The sequence below is a fragment of the Grammomys surdaster genome, unplaced genomic scaffold (assembly GCF_004785775.1).
Source record: "Grammomys surdaster isolate TR1022 unplaced genomic scaffold, NIH_TR_1.0 310, whole genome shotgun sequence".
Classification (NCBI taxonomy): Eukaryota; Metazoa; Chordata; class Mammalia; order Rodentia; family Muridae; genus Grammomys; species Grammomys surdaster.
In genome coordinates this window covers 746737-752350 of record NW_021604729.1, presented here as the reverse complement: position 1 = coordinate 752350, position 5614 = coordinate 746737, and positions in this window count along the sequence as shown.

Below are 5614 nucleotides of genomic sequence, written 5' to 3'. Positions count from 1 at the left end.
GAAAAACCCCAAACACCCCCTCCAAAAACCAGATGTGGTGGTACACACCTGTAGTCCTAGAGCTTGAGAGGAAAAGGCAGAGGGTCAGAATTCCAAAGTCATCCTTGGCTACACAAGAGTTAGGGGCCCACTGAGTTAAATGAGACTGTCTGAAAAAAGAAGGGGTGTGGATGGAAATCTGCACACTGCCCCTATTCCTGTTGTTGGGTCACTGGACACTATTAAGGGCAACTTGTACATTTAAAATTACTTTTGTAATAAGTTGAATTAAAGTAACACCATTGTTAGGTGTTATTTTAATTTTGTTTGAGATAGGGTTCTGATAGCCGGCCTGGAACTTGCTATGTAGGCCAGGCTGGCCTCGACTTTGCGATGGTCCTCCTGTCTCTGTCTCCTAAGTGTTGGGATTACACAAGTGTAGTATCACATCTGTTAACATGTCCATTTTGAAGTCCTTTTCTTTGGTGATATGCCCAGAGGTGCAAGAAGGGCAGACTTGGGCAGCCTGGTACTGGCCAAGTTGCTCTGGAAGCCCAGTGCCCTGCTTCCTCTCCCCTGGGTCACCTAACCCGGTTTGCAACTTTGATGAGTTTATGGCAGGGCTGAGAAGTAGGAGAGATGGGGCAATTTTAAGAAGTAACTCTTCTCAAGTTCTCAAGAAGGCTCTTTCCCTCTCTCTAGCTTTCTTGTCATTGGGAGCATCTGAAGGGGGAGGGAGAGAGCCCAGGCTGAGGCAGGGGGCTGTTTTGAAGTGAAAGAAGAGTGGAGCGACACTGCAATCAAATAACAGAGAGAACTGTTGGCATGGGATACAAGAGGGATCGGAGGAGAAAGGGACCTTAGAAGGGAACCGTAGGTCTACAGTGTAGGAAAGCTGGTGAAAGGGTCACCCACGACAGCGAGATGTCTGAGATGAGCCATGGGCCTAAAGTAAACAGATCAACTAACTGGCAGTGGAAAGCAGACCCCAGGCTGAGTCAGCACCTACCAGGGCCCATCCCACAAGCATCTTTTGGTACAGAGATGCTGGAGGCTGGACCTGGTCCCTTCTTTTTAGATTCTTGCTCCGGATGAGGCAGCCTTACACTATGGCTACTGTGTCACAGGAAAGGGGATGGCTGCATCCAGTGGTCTTTTGATGACTCTGGGTATTGAGGTCATCTCAAAAGCCCTGAACACTTGGAACATCTCTCATCTTAAAATTTACCTGCCCTTCACTGGCATGACTGAGACCCAACGTCCTCTTCCTGTTTTCCATCCTTTAAGGGAGGCGATGTGTCTCCTTGGATCAGATTTCTACTGGAGAGTCCTCAAATTTCCCATTGGTTAATTCTGCTTCATGACATCTCACAGAATCTAGTGGCAGAGTGTCCTATGGACACATGTGTTCTCTGGTTATTGGTGGCAGGTAGGTTGTGAGTTAGGTAGGTGGCACCTGGTCTGCCCTCTCTATCCTGAGTGCCAAGCTGACATCACCAGTTGATCCCAGCACCCATGACCTCTGAATAAAGCCATAGAATCCTGAGCAACATAGTTCCTCTTCATCAGAATGTCCTGCTAGTCAGCATTAGCACTTGGTTGGGAATGACTGATGTTTCCCAGGCCTGATTTCTTTCTTTGGAGGAGGGTGCACTGAGATCTGCAGCATGTAACTTACCAGGATCTGTAAGGTAAGGCAGAGAGGCACCAAGATTCATGATTTCTGGGCTTGGGCAGTGTCTTCCTGGGGTGGCATGGGGAATAGATGCTGAGAGTCTTGAGAAGGGGAGACAGAGAGGCTCAGTGGTACAGGCGGCTTTCAGAGGTTTGCAGCTGCCACACATTGAAGTTCTTTGCTTGTCTCCACATCTCACCAAACCCACCACCTCGGAGCAGAAGGAGACAGGGACCATAGGAACAGTTACAGCTGGACTGGTATCAGGAAGCCAAAGGTGGTGCTACAGGTTAGCGCTGGACCATGCCCAGCTTGGCAGCCCACAGCATTTCCTCCACTCCTGTGTCAGCATGGCAATTGCTCATAAAATGACAAGCACCTTCTACTTGGACTTTGCCAACAACTGGAACCAGATGTCCTATGAGCCACGTCTACCCTGTGGTCTGCACACACCCTGGGATAGCTAAGAATTCATGTGGCCCAACACAAAAGTTTGAACTTACTCAAAATATTATGAGACTTGTTTTGTATGTGATGCTATTGTTGTTACTTGACTGTACAGTTCTTGAATGTGAACTTGGAAGTGACATCATGTTTTAGGGTTGGAAACACATTTTCGTCTTTCTTTGGGGAACCCATAGTTGAATTGAGCAGCTCAGATGAGGCTGAAATCCAGGACTTTTTGCCTCTGCTGCTCAAGAGCATCCTCAGAGTGTAGAGTGCTCTGGAGGGAAGAGACCATACATGCATCCCAAGGGTCTCGTTACAGGGATCTGGCTGGGAAATAGGACAGGCCGCTGGAAAAGGCCAGGCACTTCTCTGTCCCAGTGACTGCCAGGCATAGGCATTGGGACAGGTGCTGATGCTAAGTTCCTGTTCGCCTGTTGAGAGGAATGTAGGAAGCAGGATCTACCAAGGGTGGGGCCATCACTGGGTGCCACATGGTCACATTGGGGAAGATTAGACAAGTGTGTTTACACTCTTCCTAGCTCTATCGGGGGGGCTGGGTGCACCTTCCAGGAAAACTGGAGAGGGCAGACAAAGCAAACCAAGAAGCCAGAGCCATTGTTACAGAAAGACATGGAGATAGGAAGCTTATCCAATGTGGCCTGAGCCCAGAGTAAACATGGTTTTGTTGACAGCCCTGACTACCCTACCTGGATCACAAACAGCCATTCACTCTGAACCCAGGAATCAAGTATGAATGAGGCCTTGAGGTCACAGTGGGTAATGGGGTGCAGAGGTCCCCTGGGTGACAGTGTTGTATTCAAGTACAGAGGGAAGACTGGCGATGGGCAAGCAGCCATTAATTGAGCTTGATTACCTCAGGTCCTTGCAATGGCAAATCCTCCCTCTCTGGAACGTTCTTTCAATTATGGTTTCTTTTCTTCTTTGAAATATTTTAGTGTTATTATTTTTAAGTGCGCGTGCGTGTGGTTGTCCATGCAGAGGCCAGAAGAGGGGGCATCAGATCCTCTGGAGCTGGAGTTACAGGAGGTTGTGGGTTACCTGATGTGGGTGCTAAGAACTAAGCTTGGGTTCCCTTTGAGAGAAATACACACACTTAACTGGTGAGCCATCTCTCTAGCCCCATCATGGAGGATCTTGAAGGAGGATGAGTTCTGGGTCTGTCCTTGGCATTACACATGGGAAACTAAGTGCCAGAAAACAGAGGGACTTGGCCAAGGTCAGTGTGGTTTAGTGGGACAGCATGAACTGGGACTTAGAACCGGAGAGTCCCAGGCTGGTTCCTGACAAAGTGTCTTCCAGCTGTGAGGTCTAGTCTGGTAGCTGGGAGTGGCCAGCTGAAGAGTTGAAAGGTTAGCTTTGTGGCCTCTTGGCCCAGCCTGTGGATTCAGAGGTCTCCTGACCTCCAACTAGTGCTGGGGCTGCTTTGGGGATTCTGTGAAGCCAAGTGAAGGCGTCCTTCCTAGAGCCTCTTCTCACATGAGACCATTTCCTGTCACCGTTCTCCCTCCCTCCCTCCTATCAGGCTCGAAGTTTGGTTATTCAAAAGGTCTACCACCACAGCTTGGCCCTGACTGACCCAGTGTTTGGTCTGCAGCAGACTTCTGTCAGTTTCTCAGGTTTTTGGTTGTTGGGGCTTTAGCTTTAGAAGTTTCCAGTACCTGCATATAATGATGCACAAAATGGAGTCTGGTTGTCACCTAAAATTAAAAAAAAAAAAAGAAATCACCCAGCATAGAAGAGATGACAAAAACAGTCAGGTTCACTGCCCTGGCTGGCTCTCTTTCCATGGAGAAACAGTGTCAAGCAGGCTTCCCAGAAGCTGCTGTTAACAGTCTTCACTCTGACTTTGCGTTCTTGCAAAATGAAATATTTGCAAAACAAGCAGCATTGAGACCCTATTGTGTTGACTGGCACCTCAGGCAAGTTACCCGAGTGCATAGCTGTCTTCTGTCCTGATTCCTTCTATAGTAACTGTGCTCAAGGTAGGGGATGTGGTTCAGTTGGTACTGTGCTTGTCTAGCATGTGTGAGGCCCTGGGCTCTCTCTCCAGCATGGCATAACACTGTGACACTTGGCAGACAGAGGTGGGAGGTTACTTTTGACTACTTTGAGAGTTCTAGGACAGCACAGGTGACTTGAGACCCGAGTGCCCTGTCTCAAAAAAAGACAAAAACAAAAAAAACCTAATTGATGAAGGTGGATTATGTGACCATATAGCCCAAAAAGTGGTAAAGGGGAGGGAGTTCTGACCAATGGGAACTATGATGATCATTTTAGATCTAGAATATGAAATAGAAAAATTGGGAGATCCTGTTGAAATTCGATGACCCAAAAGAGAAACACATGAAATGGAAGTTCCAAGAAAAAAAAAATTGCCACGACTCTGTTTATAGGGCTGATGACTGATTAGATCTTCTTGATTGTGGAGAGTTGGGATGTTGTAGATTCAGGGTCAAATTGTCTCATAATTATCGTTAGTCTCCTTAATAACTGTTGCTGACTTCTGTGCCTGACCTCAGATCAATGTGATTATCGGGTAAACCTTTTGGGATGCACTCACTCAGCAGACCCTAAAGCTAAAGTGTAATCAGATAGCATCTCAGACCCAAGCAGAGATTTCCCCCAATTTCTCATTACCCACTTACCTGATGGTCCCAGAAACGTATTTGAAAAAATGCCTTAGTGTAGGCCTTGTTCTGTTACTTTACAAACTTCACAAAAGCATTTCTACATTGGAACATGTTATTTAAGGCAACATAAATCTGTGTCTCATGTCATGGTCACTCTTACTTGGCTCAGAACAAAGTGTCTCTCATTCCTGTTGAGATGAGAGCTGTTTTGTGTGGACACAAGTCAGGTTCAAGTGAAGGAGGAGGCCTTGCATGACACTGGGGCTGGTATCACTAGGGCCTCTGGACTTCTCGTTGTATGACTCAGGAATTACCTTTTTGCAGAAGCCAATTTGTGCTGGTCTCTGTCACTAGCAAAAGTTCTAATGTATAACAAAGAGTGGCATGGTTTTCTTAGGCTGGAAACTAATCTTCCAGCGTCCCCATAATCACTGTGGCCAAAGGGGAATATTATTCACCTCTTAGGCCTGGTTTGTTCCCATCCCTTCCTGGGGCTTGTCACTCTGGGCGAGTGAGGATGGATCAAGTCTGATGCTTACACAGAACTACCCATCTACAGACGACTAAGGTCCTGACAAAGGGTGACTTTTAGGAAAACGACTCAGCTGTTTGCAGGGTCTGAAGCGGGCACTCAGGACTGCAGCCATTCTAGTCCTAGGGCCAAACTATAAAAAAGGAGTATGCACATCAGGCCAGGGATACCGTGGTGCAAGACTAGATCATTTGGATCCTCCCTTTGGAAATTCCACGCTTGTCTCTGGATACCCAAAACTACATCAAACGAAGGCAGGCCTGCAACTTCGCGCAGGCGCACTCGCAATGGGCGGAGTCCTATGAGGGGGCGGGGTTAGGGGGTGGG